The 19114-nt window shown below is 41.3% G+C and overlaps 1 protein-coding gene and 1 long non-coding RNA gene across 4 annotated transcripts in view; both read left to right on the plus strand.

Moving 5' to 3' along the window:
• Nucleotides 1-13143, plus strand: part of LOC309438195 — a 34932-nt gene extending 21789 nt beyond the window's left edge. The window contains exons 4-6 of one of the 3 annotated variants that reach the window (XR_014183725.1): nucleotides 3352-3525; nucleotides 11331-11931; nucleotides 12937-13143. This is a non-coding gene — a long non-coding RNA (uncharacterized lncRNA). Of the gene's footprint in view, nucleotides 1-3351; nucleotides 3526-6693; nucleotides 6801-11330; nucleotides 11932-12936 lie in introns of those variants that run through there. The other 2 variants (XR_014183726.1, XR_014183727.1) reach the window with 2 other exon arrangements.
• Nucleotides 13144-14872: 1729 nt separating this feature from the next.
• The window catches only part of TAB2 (TGF-beta activated kinase 1 (MAP3K7) binding protein 2), a 61250-nt gene continuing 57008 nt past the window's right edge, over nucleotides 14873-19114 (plus strand). Inside the window, exon 1 of the mRNA XM_082048052.1 lies at nucleotides 14873-15288. The gene's annotated coding sequence lies outside the window, so the exon portion shown is untranslated. The remainder of the gene's footprint in view (nucleotides 15289-19114) is intronic.

Genomic DNA, 19114 nt, shown 5'->3' on the forward strand with positions numbered 1-19114 from the left:
CATTTTGGAGCACTCATGCCTCCTGCACCACCTCTGAGTGAAATGCACTGACAGCATGGGGACAACACCTCTGCCTAAAACTGTGGCACTGGGCTGTAAACACATGCTCTTTCTTCCTCCTTCCACTTTTGACCCCAAACCCTTGTTTTTCAGTTTGAACTATGCAGTAACTCAGGCTAACAGATGGGATGCAGGAGGCCCTACATGAGAATTACCTGGGGTGGGGTGGGTGTGCAGACCATGCATGTAGGAGAGACTTCAACAAGGAAGTTGATAAGGATGCCAAATCCTAGTTGTCTCCTTTCTGCTGAGTGCTGTAGGCTACCATGCAAAATGTAGCTGGTGAGAATATTGACTGGTGTCCTCTGGTTTAAAGAAGTGCCAGTAATCAACCATCTGAGGAAAGGTAGAACACGGAAACAAGTAAAGGGAGGGAAACTATAGGTAAAAAATGGTATTTCCTCTAATATGCAGTTTCAGGAGAAGGGTGTTTAACACTAAGAAATGGAAATGAGCATACCTGGGATGGCAGCAAAGTTGAAATACGTGAATGTGCTTATTTGAAGAGTGAGACAGAGATAATACATTAAAATAACCAGTATATTGGAAGAACTAGCACGTGAAATGGAATCGAGAAGTAAAGATTTTGAATAAATAGCTGAGTCTTGATCAGATAGTGAGGAAAGGACATAAATAGCAAGTACTCTGCCTGTGGATAAGATGAAGGAAGACTACAACATAAGCAGTTAGCTCTAGTGATCATATCTCAACCCAATGCAAGGCTTGTAAATATTGAAGGAAATATTACTGAAGATATTGAGAAAAATTAAAAATAAGATAAACCACAACATATCCTTTAGGACTAGATTATGCCACACTGATGAGGTATGAGCCTTTATCAACTGATCTTCTTGCTGACAATGTGTCATGGTTTAACCTCAGCCAGCAACTAAGGACCACACAGCCACTCGCTTACTCCTCCTCAGTGGGATGGGGAGAGAATTGGAAGAGTTAAAGTGAGAAAACTCATGGGTTGAGATAAAGACAGTTCAACAGGTAAAGCAAAAGCCTCCAGGAAAGCTGAGCTCCGTCACACTAACAGTTACAATGCCATCACTCTAAATGTCTCCTCCTTCCCTCTTCTTCCCCCAGATTTTATTGCTGAGCATAATAATATATGGTATGGATTTTCCCTTTGATCTGTTGAGGTCAGCTGCCCTGGCTGTGTCCCCTCTGGTCCCTTCTTGTGCTCTCCCATATCACTCGCTGGTGGGGTGGTGTGAGAAACAGAAAAGGCCATGACTCTATATAAGACCTGTTCAGGAATAACTAAAACATCCCTGTGTTATCAACACTGTTTTCAGCACAAATCCAAAGCATCACCCCATACTATCCACTCTGAAGAAAGTTAGCTCTACCCCAGCCAAAACCAGCACACAAGGAAACCATTGTATCCAGTCCATCTGAATGTCAAAGAAACACACCAGGGACAGCAAAAGTTAATGCAGCACAGATTCAAATTAGTAGCATAAAAGGAAAGGTGGCCAAGGGACCAGCTAAAGAAGAGACAAAACAAATAAGTGAACAAAAAAACCACCACCACCACCAACAACAACAAAAAAGCAAAATAAAACAAAAAAACTAACAGCAAGAACAACAAACAACCCCAAAACAAAGCAAACAACAACAACAAAAACCTGAAAAACAAGAGGAGATAGGGCAGATGTCACTGGGGAACAGAAAGGAGATATTTAAGGTAAAAGTCAGTACTGGCACAAAGTAGTGTAAACTGCCCTAACTAAATTTACATTGAAAACTTAAGAAGTTTTGAAACATTAGAGGAGAGAGCTCTGGGAACAGCCACCCAGTCAGTATAATGGAAACACTGTTTTAAGACAGAACTTTGCAAACAATTTTAAGCTTGATAAATTATAGACTGCACAGCTGACTCCGATAACAGGCACCTGGGTTTGATGAGCCAGGAGATCCTTTCCAGTCCTTTGTATGTAAATTGGAATACAGGAGTTGGAGTACTTGTGGACCAGTCTTCCTACTGATAATGCAAGAGATTATAATTTTGAATACTAAATAGCATTAAAGAATAAAGTGACTTGTTCCTTTATCACCTGATAGTCTGAGGGAAGAGGTAAAGAAGAGAGGTATAAACTTCTGTGAACTGTAAATCTTCTTAAAAATTTAGATTTATTTTTTTAATTTATATTGAACAACTTTTTTTTGCATGTGTCTAACATGGTAGTATTTTGCATTGATAAAGGAGTCATTCACAACAGTAAAAATTGATAAAAGCTAGCAGAAATATTTGCACCTTAATTACAAACCTTTATTGTATACTAGAATCATGTATAGTAGAAATAGGCCTGGGGAGGAACTTACAGAAGTAATTCAAGCCATCCCCTGTGGGATGAACTATACCCTACAGCAGATGACAGATGTTTATACATTAACCTGTTTGTAGAGATCTCCAAAGATGGAACTGTGTGAACTCCCCTTGCTATTGCAATTCTTTTGTTGCACTCACTGTTTAGAAAGGTTCACTTAAGGTCTAGCCACAAACCTTGAAGCAATTTAAACCCTTTTTTTCGTAAGTGACTGTTCCGTGTTTGAAGATTGTTATTTTATCTGCCTTCAAGCTTTTCTTCTCTTGATCAAACAGCACCAGTTCTTTCAATCTTTTCCTCATAGGTTGCATTTTTCTGACTTCTAATCCTTCATTGTTGCTCTTCTCCGGTTTCAATAAAACTGATCTAAAGCCATACTGAACTCTGAACATCAGTGCTGAGTGGCATGAGATTACTTTCTGTATCTTGCCGACTTTGCTCTTGTTTATAAAGCCTAATATGACATTGTTTACTTGGAAGTTCTTCCTGTTTTAAAAAAGGATCATTTCATGAAGGTGAGAACACGTGTCCGCCAGGCACTTTCAAAAAAAAGAACTGAAACAAACTAATGTGAACTGGGTCTTAGTAGAAACGTTTTTAATAAGCTGTGAATAAGAAAATTTAAAACTGTGCAATCAAAAGGCATAGGTTTTGAGTTTTAAAGGAAACACAGAATCACAAATAACAAGGAGAGTAACCTGTTCATGAATTTAAATCTAAGAATTGTAGAACTTTGCCAGAGCACACTGGTAGAAATGAACCAGTAAACATCAGGAGATGTTTTGTTTTAAGCATGTTGGAAACTAAAGGAATTCTAATAATAGTTGGAATTTTATCTAATACAAGGCAGAAATGTTATGTTGAAAGTATCAAGGAAGAGAAAAAATATTCATACGATGGAACTTTTCTGTATTTTGAAATAATTCAGTGATGCATTTGATCTATTTCCCAGCTTTTGCTATTGTTGGGGTGAGACGTTTCTATGTGTTCAGGTCATTTGGTGTTGGATGCATGCCAAATGCCAACAGCTCCGTGCTCCCTGTGTGCCTCCATTCAGCCTGGGTTTCCTTAGTGCGTGCCAAGGAATCTGTTCTGCCCTAGGGGGAAGGACCCATCTCCTGCCCAGGTAATTCTGCTGGTCTCTGTTCTTTGGAGAGGTTTTGCTATGTGTAGATTTGTTTGATACAAATCTGTTTGTTGCTCTGCTGTCCTATATGCTTGCCTTTAATTGTGACATTTGTAATGTCTCCAGTGTTAGGCGGATGGCACCGTATTTATTTTTTTCTCTTAGCGCAGAAGGAAATAAATATTTTACAGTTGAGCATCTTCCTACAGAATTAAAATGTTGGGAATTGTCATGCTCAACAGATGTCCTTACTGACAGTGTTTCAGGCATTACTTCTGACAGGAACCTCTTGCTCACTTATTCTTCTTTGTCTTTCCAATAAAAATAATACAAGAGCATTACCTCTCCCCCACCCTTCACTTTGCCAGGGTAGCAATACAAACAGTTCTTGCACATGCAAACAACTGCCCTGCATTATGTGATGTGATTAAAAGACAAATCGTCCTGCTTGCAGTATCTGTTGATCACACACTCTTAAGCAGAATGTCTTTAAGGCACATGTTGCCACCATGGCCCAGGTACTGTGTGTTGAGTGGTGACATGAGAAAACACTGCTCATGCAATCACCTTGATCACTAAGGGCTCTGTCTCAAGACGGGCTGCAGAACCAGCTGGGGCTGTAGCTACGTGCCACAAATGGCTGCCTGGTACCTTCTGCAGCCTGGTGTTCCTCTCGCAACTTCTGCACAGGTTGTTGTGAGCCAGATGGGAAAGTTTGTGCATACACAGAGAGATTTGATGTAGCGCACATCGCTTCCGGTATGATGCTCTGAACAATTTTGCTTAACGCTACCTGCAGTTGCACCACAAACACAGGAGCTCACTACAGGCTACACTAGTCAGCTCCACAAGGTCAATGACCCAAAGCCTTCAGATTTACATTTGAAATGCTCTCCTAGCTAGTACTAAACTGGGAATTAATGCTCACAGGACCACAGACTTTGTGGAGTTTAAAATGTTTATTATTTGTACCAAAACCACAGTAATGAGACCTTTTAAAATACATAACTGATTTGTTAAACAAGTTATTTTTAACTACTGATCTTTTCCTTAAGTAGAAATATTAAAAGCTGTATTAATTTAATGCTTGGCCAGGTAACCAGAACAGAAAGTATCTCTGCTAGCTACATTACAGCGACACTGGAGCTGTGCTCAGCAAAAGGTTTTAAGTGTGTATTTGAACACTCTGATTATCTGATCTGCATATTTAAAGGCAGGGCACTGGATTATCTCAAGAAGACGTAAGCTGATATGGATACTGCAACTCTCCTATATTCCAATAGCTATTTTCAGCCTAATTTCAGTGCCTTAAGTGGTATCACCACAATACTGCTAAAAGTACTTCCCAAAGTAATATGCATATTTTTTCTTAAAAGTTGGGTCAAATTATTTCTGTTTCAAAATTATCCACTTTTTATTGTTTCTCTATCATAAGATGGTTAGAGCAGTTTCTAGGAATTGTTACAGATCTATATGAATAAAAGGCAGTGTTGGCCCCAAGATATCCATGGAAGAGTTCTTCATTTTAGTGAGACAACTGCAATATGAAACACCTTATAAGAAATGTAGGTGTACTATCTGCAAGCCAACTCCTTTATTGCAACACGTTGTCTTTTAATGTTGTACACTGTTATTTGATTGCATCATTTATGACAGCATGTCCTTTAATTTCAGCTGAAAATTACACACTGTACTGCAACTATTTCCCCTCCCTTTTACATTTCTATTTGATTCCATTCTGAAATGATACCAGGTACTGTTTTTTCATCACTACATTGCTTCAAGGGTGATTACTTATATGTAATTTTCCTGTATAACTCATTGTACCTCTAAAAGAAACAGAAAGTGCTTGTAGTTATATTGCCCAGTTACACAGCCACGTGGTCTATGTAATTCTTTTTTTGAAGCTGTATTATCTAAGCTGCAAACTACAAATTTACTTATGCTGTAGGTATGATAAATGAAGACTGTAAATTAAAGTACATGGAATTGTGACTCAAAATGAATGGCTTGTACATCCTTAAACTAAAAGTTGGATACACTAAATTAGTGATTTATCACAGATGAGCAGCCAAAAGGAAACCAGTTATTGAGGGCATCTTGACTTACATACTTTAAAAATCACCTCTGCCCTCCTCTTGTGCAGAGTGCTGTGTTATTTGTTCTTTACACAGGTACCTCACGAGTCTCAGATGCACCAACTTACCATTGTGTCTTTATTGTTTTCCACATCTATTATAGTTAGGAAAACTATAATCAGAATAATAACCAAAACCTGACTTTCTTTTTTGGGTCCTTTGTTGTATGTTATTTTGAGGTTTTTTCTCTCCTTTGTAAACTGATGGGTAGAAGCTGGTTTAGAATATAAAGTACTGATTTGCAACCCCAAAATTCCTAAGAGCATTAATCATCCTTGAAACACACTTACTACTTGAATATCTATTGCCTTGGGAATGCACAGGTGCTTTTGTAATTTAATATATGCATTGCCTTTGTAGATCTTCATTGTTTGGAACAAAAATTTGTGCAAAATACTGTTGCAAGATTTCTGAATAGAAATATTACTCCTAAAAATAAAACTGAAACTCTCTAAATTAAAAACAAAGTCTGTTTATGCTATTGGGCATCAGGTATTTACAAGTGAGCTTACAAATGGCTTATTATACAACAAATAGTTACTAACAGTAGTATGAATCTTCTGTTTTTCTCAGGGTGATGGTGTCACTAAAATAAATACTCACTGACAATTATTTTAATTGGTAACAGTTCAATGCATATATAAATTTCAGATGACTACCAGGTATTGGATTTTGGTAGCTAGGATATTGAACTGGCTGAGACCTCAGTGGTTCATTGAACTTGGTTACATGAAGCTGCAATAATAGGTTTTTATTCCATTTTGAAACTGTTTTCACTCCCCGTTGCTGTTGGAAGACTATTTCAGAATGTCATTTCTGTGATTAGAAACTTGTTTCTAATTTGTACTTTAACTGCAGCCTGTTACACAGCACTGGGACTGATTCTGACAAAGATTAACTGAAACGGGTAGGAGTTTTGCTTGGAGAAGGGCTGATGATTAAGCTTTAAAATATGTGGTACATTAGGAAAAAGCTCTCAAACTGGAGACCTCAACCTGATGGGATTTTTTTTATGGTTCCATTACTGCAGCTATTTAAAAACACAGCACTGAGTTAACTGTTGGTGAATCTGAACTGTCATCCTGGCCATCTCTGAAACTGTTCCCTGGGCTCTGAGCTCTGCCTGGCAACGGGTGGCGAGCACAAGCACCTGCAGGCTGTGTGCTTGGCAAGCTTGTCCCCTTCAGAAAATGGGCAACAAGGAGAGGGCTGCTAAAGATGGGAGAAAAAACTAACTGGAAAAGGAATGATCATGTCTTGTGAATGGAGGACTTTCCTTTGGAAAACATAGAAAATACAATGCACATACGTTGCTTGGTGATTCAGGTGTGAAGTAATGCTAAAGCAATAAATGAAGCGGTTGTTGCGAAACAGTTTCACACATTTTCTCTGTAAGGGTACTAGTGAGAGGTCTGCCCGTTGGTACAGCTCCACTGCTACTGGGAAGAGCCAAAGTGCAATTGTGGAGCAAGCTGCTGCGACCACTGCTGTCTCCATATACAAGACAGATCTGTTCTGAACAGGGCCAGATAGCACTGCACTTAAAACACCAAAGGAGCTCTATCTACACTAGAGTTCATACTTTGCTGCACTGTTGTTAGCAACAGAAAGTTTTTGCTGGAAAAAATAAAATTAACATAGACACAGTCTAGTAGAATTGTATCCATTCTGCTTTTGCAAATGATGTAAGTTGTCTTTAAAGACTAGACTACAATACCAAATATTTAGAGAGGTTCTTAGCCTTAAAAATAAATACACATCAGTGCACATGCATACAAGATAATTAGTTAACTGGCCTTTATTTATATTTATATAAGCAATTATATGATTTGTTGTGTAAATCATTTGAATAAGCAAATTCAGGTGCATGTGTGTAATGAAACTCAGTGTTTAAAAAGCATGGCCTCCTGTCTGTCCCCTTCTCCAGGGAATGCAATGGTACCTCTGGAACAGCCAGGCTGTTACTAAACAGTGGGAAAAAATGCTTTTGAAGCTTGTGCTTGCAAAACATTTTTTTTTCCTTGATGGGTAGTTTAATTTGCTTTCAGGGATGCAAGGATGCAAAAAATGTTCTTCATCAAATTAAGAAAAATGAAGGTGCTTCTGTAGCAGACTAATTAGATAGCTATCTCAAATAAATGTTTTGTTTAACGCCTGATTTCTTCTTTAAATACATAAATACCAGCTAGTGTTTTAAAGCTTCTGTAGCTGTGAATGGCTCTGCTGTCCCTCACTGCAAGCTACGTTTTTATTACTTCTTCCCAAGAAATTTATTTTGCTGACATGGGCCCTAATCCAGTGAAGTGTTAAAACATATGCTTAATTTTAAGCGTGTGAATAAAGCCAACAGAACTGTTCCTATGCCTAATTTAAGCACAAACTTGTGTATGGCTTAGCTGGAGCTATAGTTTCTGAATTTTCTTGAAGATTGTGTGTATTTTGCAGAATTGGCACCCTCTTCATGGAAGAACAGACTTTCCTGAGTTTTTAAGGTTTGTTGTTATTTATCCAAAAATCTTGAGAAGAAAAATATACCAACAAGTAAACACTAAAATTTTTGAACATTAATGCATTTCTTTAAATATGTACATTATGCAACCCCCAACAAACTTCCCACCATTTCATTTTCCACCTCTACATGACATTGTAGTAGCTGAAAATGGCCGAGATACTAGCTGATTGTTTTAATGAATCACCTCCTTATTTTCTGTACTGGTTTTCCTAGCTGTATTGAGCTTGCATTTCAGTTTGGTGACGAGATGACGAACTGATGTGTTAGAAGTTCCATATTTCTTTAAATCTTGCTCTGTGATACTGAAACATTCTTAAACTATGGGTATACAGAAGTGGTCTTTTCCCACAGATAAGTAAAACCTTGAGAGGTGAGAGCTCAATTGGAACTTGAAAGTCACAGAGGTAGAACAGGAACTTGGTGATTTTGATGCAGTAGCTAGAGGATAGTTGGTTTTATAGTGAAATGTATTCCTGCAATTTTCATTCCTGCTGGCAATCTCAGACAGACCTAGGGCAGGGTGGACCTGGAAGCTGAGCTGCCTCTCCTTACAAGGGCTTGCATGAGATCCAGGAGGAAACAAACCGGTACAGTGTGTATATAAGCTTACATGACTGATTCGCTTTTGTTACACTGGTGAGTTTTCTATGGAAATGGAGAATTTGGTACTGCTTTTCACCAAAATCGAATGTTTTTCATGTACACACACACACACACACATATATATATATAAACAGTAGAAAGCTCAGTTATATATTTGAAAAAAATGGGGTGGCTTAAAGGCTTTGTGTGTTTCATTTGTACCATGCAAGTTGTCAAGCACCACGGCTGAAGAAAGAATGCAGAGAATCTGCACTAAGGTTTAATTTTACTTAATAGCAGGCACAGGATTTGTTCAGAGTTTTATTATTGGGTGAGGAGTTAAGGTAATTACAGCAGTGGGGCAGAAGGCCAGAAGATGATGGAGAAATCTAAAACCATGAACCATTTAGGTTTAGAGAGTACTTTGGGTCATTTTTAAAATATACTAGCCACCTACCAATAACCCCCTTGGCATTTGGGGGAATTTAAATACGCTATAATTATTACACCTTGTGTGTTACCATATATTAATATAATCAGATTAAGTATATAGCAGTTTGCACTCTGTCTCACATTTACAAAGTGTGTAAAGGAAAGGGATTTGGCTGAAGTCAATGAGACAGAAGAGGTTAAAATCAGTAGCTGGAAAATGAAAGAGCTGTAAGACGTTCTGCAAGGGTTTTTACTATGAAAACATTCATGCCTGATTTGAATCTGGAACAGGAAAGTCATTTGTTTGGACTTCAAGGTAGGTTTCCTGTCTCAAATCAGCAAGTTATACCTGTCCAGAAAAACACTTAAGCCCATTCTTTGCCTCAGATTCCAACATGGCGTAAAGTTTAAGCAAGTGGTTGAAAGGTACCCTGAATAATGATGGGCTTTAGCAGAAGACAAAGTGTTTTGCTGAATCGAGACCCTAATGACATGCAGTGAATAAGTACCAGTATTACATAATTCTCAAGAAAGGCAGAAATTTATTTTTATCATTACTTTCTACTGAATTTCCCACAAAGCATAGGAAACAGTGGATTTGGGAAGAAACATAACCAGTATTTCTTTGGAATTATCTTTGAGCCTCAAATCATCTTGGCTTTCTATATTTTATGTCACTGAGTTATAAAATATTTTCATAAAAGAGGCATATGGTAGCATTAAATAATACTAAATTTGTCTCCCTAGTAGGTATTGACTCAGCTGTACGTCATGTGAACATCTATAAACTTTTATTCATACATTTTTAATTCTGTTATTCAGAGCACTAAAATATCTGTGAATTGTTGATGCTATCAACAATGTACTTTTTCTGACTCAGTCAAAAGATTGATTTAATATGGCAGTCTTTCCCAGTTTTAAAACGATTGTTTAAAAAACTTCAGAATTGCCTTGGCTAGGCTGAGATCTTTTCCTTCAAGGTGTAAACATTCTTCTAAGACACTCATGATCAATATCATCTCAGTTTGTTGGGTTAATAAATAGCCTACAGTATCACTCCCCTGTAACAGAGCTCACTATGCTTTTAAAATTGAAATGCCAGGGTTGGCTGTTTCTCTCAATGGATTTCCCTTATGCAAAGGCTTTACCCAAATCCTGCAAGGCTGCTGGAACTCATGAACCAGTAAGGCACCTCTTAATCGTATCGTTATCTCAAATGTCATGTTTGCTCTCTATGCCTAAATAGATGAGCTGTTAGAAAGTGAAAAAGCTGGCACTATCTTGAAGAAAGGAAGGAAGCAACCTGGAAAACCAGGGAAGCCTCAACAGTGATAGCAAAGCTGTTTGTGTACTGTGGACTGAAAAGGAAAACATCAGGGCACAACAGCTTTTCATAACTGCACACATGTGCAACCTAAGGAACCAGAGTTCACTATACTCTTTGAATTATTTGACCTGAAACCTGTTTCTTTACCAAAACATTTTCCTCTACTTGAATGATTGCACTTGTTTGTTATTTTAGGATTGTTCATAAATGCTGAGCTCCTAGAACTGATGTTTCTGATTAAAGAATAGTGGTTTGGGTTTGTTTTTAAAAACAGCCATAGAATTACACTGACATTTAAAAGGAGGAAAAGATAGTAAACTAGAATTTTGACACTACAGTTTCTGACACATTCCTCCAAATAAACATTAATAGCTGGACTACTCCTATGCTGGAAACAAAAATGGACTTTTAAAAGCTATTACATTGTATAAGCACTATAGGAGGGTGAGGGAGACAAGTGCTGTGAACCTTCACTTGAGCAAAGCTGTAGTGTGTATTGATCTCAGCTTTGGCTGTATGCTGAGGCTCTGCAGTTGAATTTGCTTCCAAATCCAGCGATATCCACTTGTCTACAACAGGCTGGGCAAATTACTGCACTGTGACACACAACTGATAACTTCTGGACAGGACAGAAAAAGTACAATACATGAGTCTTGTTAAATAAGGTGAAGTTCCATATTTCCTTGTCACATTATTAATTCAAATTCTAATTATTTTTATTTTATTTTATTTTATTTTATTTTATTTTATTTTATTTTATTTTATTTTATTTTATTTTATTTTATTTTATTTTATTTTATTATTTTTTTTACAGGAGAAGCTGTGGATGTAACCTCAGACTGGGAGCTTCCAAGGACTGTCCTTTGGCCAGTGAATGCTACCTCTATTTTTGTGAACCTGAAGACTGAGAGACATTTTGCCTAAAAGAATGAAAAGGAAATGGCCAGATGAATGTTCAAGGGAAAACGGTGTTTTTAAAGCTGCCAATATCACTGTTTTCCACTGTAGAAAACTAACTTTAAACTCAGTTTCAGAAATAATTATGCCAGTTGTTGTGGATTGTTTTTAACTGGCTTTGTTCTCTTACCTTTTCTAAAAAGCATTCTCAGGGAATTTTAGCATTAGAAACGTCAATACCAAGCTGACAGCATTGACTGCACTTTGCAGAAACACTTTTCCTGTACAATATGTTTAGAATAATTCCCCAATCCTATTTATAATTTCACTTTCTAGCAGTGAAGAACGTAAACAGTTTGATGAAGGTTTTAAAAACATGAACTCATTCCTTGTATGGCCAAAAAAAATGGTAATATCTAAAATCCGCAGGGAAAGAAGTAAGGCTCTGAACAGACTGGAGTGCTGGGCAGGCAGGTCCCTGTGCCTCACTGGTGACTGAAGCCTTGATTTGCATCATGGTAAGAGTTACAACCACATTGTAATATTAGATACATCCTCTAAGTTCTTGTTACAAATGCACAGGAAAAAAGAGTTTTGTTCTGAATCTTGGTACACAACAATTTTCTTAAATACATTGTTTTTTGATTTTGGAAAGGTGTTAAAAAATGATTCACAAGTAGTGCTATAGAGAAGAGCAGCTTTACCAATGGGTTCAGACACAGACACAGTGTGGGGAGTCTGGGAGGGGAGGGGAAGGGAAGGAGGGTGCAGCTCACTCACATGGTCCCAGTGCTCAAGCATTGCAGTAAATAGTGCTGATGGAGCAGCGAGAGACAGTCTTGCACTTTCCTGTGGCAAATCCCTGTTTTAGCAACTGTAGGCAAAAGGGTCAAATATTTAACTTGGTATTAAACTTAGCAAAATAAACTCAGTTTCTAGTGCACAAAACGTAGTCATGTAAGTATACTGTCCTATCTGTCTGAAAGGTCAGGTATGGCTTAGCAAAGTCTGGAACAGTTGTGCTGGAGGAGTTGAACAGCAGTCTGCTTGAGTGGATGAGCAGGCATATCATCAACTGTCTACAGCGTGGGTCACAAAAGAGAAAGGTTTGATTAATGCATCTAAGCAATTACAGTGGAACAACCCTGGTACAGCTCTCTGTGACCCAATTTTTCCATTGCATCTTCTTTCTAGCTGCCCCATTGCCCATTTTTGTAAGGGACTATATCTGGTTCTGGCTGAGTTTAGGAAAATACTATTTCATTTACAATTAACAAAAAAATCTTGTCAGATTTTCAGCCCTGTATAGCCTTGAATCAATACAGGCTAAGTAATACACTTTGGACATGTGTTTCATGTGCCATGCTGCTGATGTACAAAAAAAATGCAGACTGCTGTAGCTTATGAAAACAACTGATTATTACTGGAACGTATATACACACCTATATTTCCACATTTTATGGAGGGAAAAACCTATCTTCCTTTTTCTCTTTTTTCTTTATTTTTTTTTTTTCTCCTCCTAGCAAAAGAACCCACTGTTAGACCTGGTGGTGTCATGTTCTCTCTCTGCCAACTCCAGGCAAAGCCAGTCTGCGCAGTTGCTTACCCTGGGATTCTCGCTGTTTGACAATTTTAACTAAATGCAGTTGAAAGGGCTTTTTTCACTTGTTAACACTTTCATTCGGAAGACATATTTTCAGTCATTTCTGAAAATATCCATTGTTGCAATGCCAAAGTCAACTTTATTTCTTGTAACAGAACACTTAGCCTAAATTGTCACAAATAAATTAGTTCTTGCCTAGCACATCTTAGTTTTTTATTAGTTTATGTCATTTTATCTCATGATTGTCAATTGGCCAGTCTGACAGCTGGTGAACAAAGTGTGGCCTTCTCTCATCACACCGTTGCAATGGACTACGCAGCTTTAAGGTCTGAGATGACTATTGCCTGGCAGTTTTGTAGCTCCTTTCAGACACTGGAGCACGCTGGAAATCACTGGTGCCTCTGGGAGTTAAGGTGGGGAAGAAAATATCTCTGTTGATTTCTGCACAGGATCACTGTTGTATGGGGAAATCTGAAAGCCCCACCACATCCCTTTCCCCACCAGGCCCCCTTCTAGGTTGCAGGGTTTCGGGCCGTTTTCCTTCCACTGCAGGTGATAACGATTACTTTTAAACTATTTCTGTTTCTGACTGTATTTTGTGAAGTAGGATTACCCAAGAACGGATGGATAGATTGTCCATTGTTAGTGCAAGCAGCACCTGCTCACTGCAGGATCCAGGAGATGCAGGAAGAAAGGAAATACAGGAAGAGTAAGAAAGAGTAATTGGTGTAAGGTATCACACTCCCAAAAAACAATTGACTTACTAGATGATTTTACAAATTCAGCTGAAAGTTGCCTTTTCATTGAAGGTGCAACTTTATGAATTATGAAATAAAAAGGCTGACTTGAACGTCCCAGTAAAATCAAGGATGCCTGTCTTCCTGTCTGAAAAGGACAGGTCTGCACCTTAATGAGCCATGGGGCCTCCTGCACCCAGGGATGGCAAGGCTCCCCTCCTGCCGATCAGGGCCTGGCTGGTGCTGCAGAGCAGTTCGGGGCTCCCCTCGGCAGGTCTTGATGGCTGCCGAGCTGAGGAGCAAGAGAGCTCCACCAGCCAGAATACTGGCCCCTTCTCTCCCATCGGCATATTGGAATCAGGCTGAGTTATACCTCAGAGGGATGATGGAAACCACAAACTGTGTACAACGCATGAAAAAATTTAGAGATAGCACCATTTCTGACAGAAAGCGCTTGTTCCCTTTCTGAACAACTGTTTCAGATATAGGGGTGGGTTTTTTTAAAACTAGTAGAGCCATTCCTAGTTTCTTTTTCCCCAGCAGATGCTACGCAGCTTGCGGCTGCCCTTCCTCCCTCAGCTCCCTTAAACCCTGCTCTGTTTCCCGCCAGCCTCCCCTTTCCCAGGCGGGCGGCCCACCCACCCACCCCCGACACCGCCTCCCTTCCCTGGCGCCGCGCCCGCCGGAGTAGTGGCCACAGCAGGAGGGGGAGGGGGGACGGCAGCCGCTGGGGCAAGAAGAGGCGAGGGAAGAGAGGGCCGCTGCGCAGTGGCAGCGCGGGGCTGGGTCTCGCTGGCGGCCCCGCAGCCCGAGGGGCGGGAAGGGTCCCCCCTCACCCACGCGGTGGCCGGTACCCCACGCGCTCCGCGCGCGTGCCGCAGGGGACGGGACGGGGCGGGCGGCACAAGCCGCCGACCCTCGCGTGGCGGCGAAGCGGCTGCCCCCTCCGCGCGAACCCCGCGCGCCGCAGCCCCACCCCCCCACGCCCCACCCTGGGGGCGGTGTCGGCGGAGACCCCGCCCCTCCAGCAAACACCCCCACCCCCCCCGCCCCAACCGCCCGGCGCCCATTGGCGCGTGCTGCATCCCGTTAGCACTCGGGGCCCGGTCTCGCGATGCTGGGCCGCCGCCGCCGCCATATTGTGACACTATTTTGATTTGGAGCGCAGCGAGCGGGGGGAGGGGGGGGCCGGGAGCGACGCGCAGCCGGAGCGGTTCCAGCTGAGGACGGGAGCGGCGCCGCAGGCACCCACCCACCTACCTACCCACCCAACCCCGGCCTCGCCGCTTCTCCCGCCCGCGGCGGCAGCACGGACCCCCCCCTCCCTTCCTCCTCCTTCTCCTTCTCCTCCCCCCCCCGGATCGGAACGGCGGCGGCGGGAGGCTGCGGAGCGGGTCGGCGGGGTCCCCCCTGCCGGGCGGAGGCGGCGCTGGTGGCGGCGGTAGTGGCGGCGGCTGCCGTGGTGGGGGAGGCGGCGGAGGAGGAGGAGGAGGCGGAGGAGGAGGAGGAGAAGCAGCAGCAGCAGCAGCAGCACGGTAAGGCTGACCCCGCCGAGGCGGGCCTGGTGGCTCCCCGGGCTGGTTTCCTGGCGGGACGGGTCCCATCGCCGGGGGGCTGCAGGGAGAAGCGCAGGGGGCTGGCCCGGCTCGGTCCGCAGGCCTCAGAGGGGCCGGGAGCCCGAGGCGCTGCCGTAGCCCTGCTCGTCGCCCTGGGCTCTGCCAGGGCGAGGGCAGGGGAGGCCTGTGCGCCGGGAGGGAGCAGCCCCCGGCACCCCGCTCATCCCGGTGTGGTGGGGCGGGGTGGGGGTGGGAGTCAGCCTCCCCGGCAGGGTGGGGAAGGGCGGGCAGGGACGGGACGGTAAGCCGCCGCGCAGCGGGGCGTCCAGCGAGAGATGGAAACTTATTTTCCTTCGCCAGCCGCTGAAGCTTCTCCCGCGCGGGGAGGGATCCGGGCCCGCGTGTCCGCGGGTGCGTGGCGGCGGCCCCGGCCCTGGCCTGCCCCGCGGCGGGGGCTGCGGCGGCCCGGGGAGCAGCGGAAGCAGCCTGGCCGCGGGCTCGGCTCGCCGGGGGCGGGGGCCTGGCCTAGCGCCCAGCAGGTGACAGGTGTGAGTGCGCCGGGTGAGACACCGCCATTTGGGGATGAGTAACAGGGTGTCAGAGGTGCGGTGTTTTGGTGCCTGGTGCCTTTGCGGGGGCTGGCTGGGCTCGATTCCATGTAGAATGTATTCGGGACGTTAGTTTCCATTATTCAAGTCAGTTTAGTTGTTGGGCAGAAATTCTTGAAATGGTTCTGATAAGAGGGATTTCAAAGAGAGGAGATGCATATGGTTCCTTTTTTACTTTTTCTGTTTTGTCCCTCTGAGAGACCTGGGAATGCTATGCAGAGGTGTGTAGTACTTTGTCTCATTCATTGAAAGGCTTGTATTAAAAGCCTGAATGCTCAGTTCTGTTAGATGTAACAAGGCCTTCAGGGCAGGGACCTTGTGTTCTCTGTACTGTACCTGGTAGCTCAGCAGGCCCTGGTTTCTGCCAGTAGGTGTTTCTGTATTAGTCATAGTAAGTACATACTTAAAAAAGGAATTCTGAAGGAATACTTCTTAGCAAGGAGGAGGTTTCAGGTGTGGTTTTCTAGTCGTAATAACTTTGGGGTATTTGATATAGACTGAATAAAGCCATTTCTGAAGTTCGGCTGTAGAATGCTGAAAATGGTGTTGCATATAATTTTCAGTGCTCTGACTTATGTAGATGTTTAAGACGTACATTAAATACGGAGTAATTATCATATATTGCTCAAATTGTTTCATATCAGAACTTTAGCCACCAAAATGGTACTGCACATGTATTACAGTAAGGAGGGCTAGTGACTGTGTAGTAATAGCACTATATTCATGGTTGGCCACAATTTGCTGAAATCAGGAATAATTTTCAGCTTCGCAAGTGATTTACCAGATAACCAGGCATTTGCGTTTTGTACACATTTTTCAATTATTTGTTCTTTATCTATATTATTGTAATTAGGTTTTCTCAAACCTCAGAATTCTGATATCTGCTTTCAGCAGGAGGGAAGTCCCACTGATAAATTAGGAGGCACATGTCATCAGCTTCAGTAAGTTCTGCTCTTCAATTTAGACCAAAGTTTCAGTCACTTGTGGCTGTTATCCATATGTTAAACTCACGGATGCTCATCTGTAGGTAATACCTTGGCCTGCACTGCTGCAGAACGGATGCTGAGCTGGCGCTCTATTTCTTTTAAAAACTGAGAAGACCAGTGTGTATTTTCTCATGTTGCTTCACAGGAGAGCCAGCAAAGGGGAGGAAGGCTGTTGGAGGAGATACTTGGTTTGGGTCATCCCAGTTTTGTTTCTGAGAGATGTATGGTAAAGCATCATCCCTATGATTACATGTGAAGGCAGTGCCATTTTCTTGCTATGCTGCCCTTGCTTACGCCAGCTTTCAAAGACTTTGTGAAGCATAAACCCTTTTCTCTCTCAACATCAAGAGAAGTCAAAGGGTTCTTTTCATTTAAATTTGCTGATTTAAAAACAGACTTCTTGAAAATGGGCATTCTTCTCATTAGAGTGTCTTGGTAGAAACTTCTCTTTTCCAGCAGTGACGGGATGGAAGAAGATAGTGGTTGTTCTCACCATGGCATTGCTTTGAAGGCTGAGGTCCTGTGTTGTTTTGCGATGGTCTTTGGCTTTATAGATAACTGATATGATTTTCAAGACTTGTAGCGTTAAACCTGTCATTTGTTGAGGAGATTATTCTCAGTAATTTTTTTTTTTTTTTTTTTGCTAGGGAGGTTAATGACCTTTTGGCAAACTACTTCTTCGTAAGAGTGCACTTTGAAACTCTTCATTCTATTCCAAGTGCTGCCTCCTTATGATCTCCATGGCTGGAAACACTGAAAGAAATAAGTTGGTCAGATGTGACCTCAGATTTATTAAATGACGGTAAATTTAGGACTGAGGGATCAGGCTGATCCTTTCTGAACTGCTGCAAGCGGGATGCTGAAAAATGTTGCTGTTGGTGCTTTTACAGGAAATAGAACAAAAATTCCAGTGATTCAGAACTGGAGTTTTTTTTTAAAGCTATACTCAAAACTCAAATATTTAAATGATTGAAATGAAAGTTAACTTTTTTCCCCACTAAGGTATACAATGATTCAAGCTGGGTTTTTTCTCTGTAATTGCATAGTAGGTTATCTCAACTGGAAAAGTATATGCTTTCTATTTCAAACAGGAGAAATGCTGGTGGATATTCTAAACCATCTTGAGCCTTGCTTAGCAAACTCATCTGTATTGGATTCCACGTATTTAAATGCAACTGTGAGAGCAAGAAAGCTGTCAGATTCACAGTTGGATAATATTTTTATAAACTCTTAATTGTAGGCAGAGGTTCCAGTATAACAGTTGTTTGTTTCACCTGCTCTTGAGAATGCTTACCAAAAATCACTGTCATAATATTAATGTTGTCACTGACAGAAGTTTTTGTAGACCTTTTTCCTCATTATAGTAAAATTATTTTAATTGAACTGATCAGCAAGCTCAACTCTCATGCAAGAAAGTATTCCTGGTAGTATGGAGATATTTGCTGAGTTCTTTCTAGCTTTACGTTATGCTTTCTTTGGATTTTGGTATTCCTTAATTGGTAGTAATCTGGTTTCTAGTGAAACCAAGTGAAATAGCTTGACATAATTGAAGTTGAAAGAGCTGTGTTGTTTGTATCTGGTATGCTAACAAACATTTCTGTTGTTGAGTGAACAGCATCACTCATGATGTTCTTGTTGCCATAGGTGCAGTTAAGGTGTAGTGAAATCATTAATATATTTTAAATGTGTTAGGGTTTTTTTTTGGTGGCAAGAAGTTAGGCATAAGTTATAGTAGTGTGCTATTAATAAATAAATGTTTAAGTTAGTATCTGGCCACATAATTTTACAAGAAAATATTCTTTTGTTTAAAATATGCATGATATTCTTAGAAAAATGCTACATGTAATAAATTTTTGTTAGCAATATGGAGAATGTATAGCTCTTTCCTATTCTGAGCACAGATGAAGATCAAAGTTCACTGTCTGTAATGATAAATGGTTTAAAACTCATTCACATCTTGGTTGCACTATCAGCAGGTTTTAATTTTTCCATTATTCAAAAATAAGTGTTTCAGAATGGATGCAAATATTGTTTTCTCTGTAGTAGTTAGAAAAGCATTAACTAAGGAACACGCAGTGGTAGGAAAAAACCTCATGCATTTATGTAGGTTTCATATACAAGTTTTTAAAAATCTAAAAAACAACAAAAAAACTGTACACCTCTTGTCAAGATATTGTTAGGCTTGCCAGAATTTACATAAAATGGGACAAA

The sequence above is a fragment of the Streptopelia decaocto genome (assembly GCF_964273445.1).
Source record: "Streptopelia decaocto genome assembly, chromosome: 3".
NCBI classification, from domain to species: Eukaryota; Metazoa; Chordata; class Aves; order Columbiformes; family Columbidae; genus Streptopelia; species Streptopelia decaocto.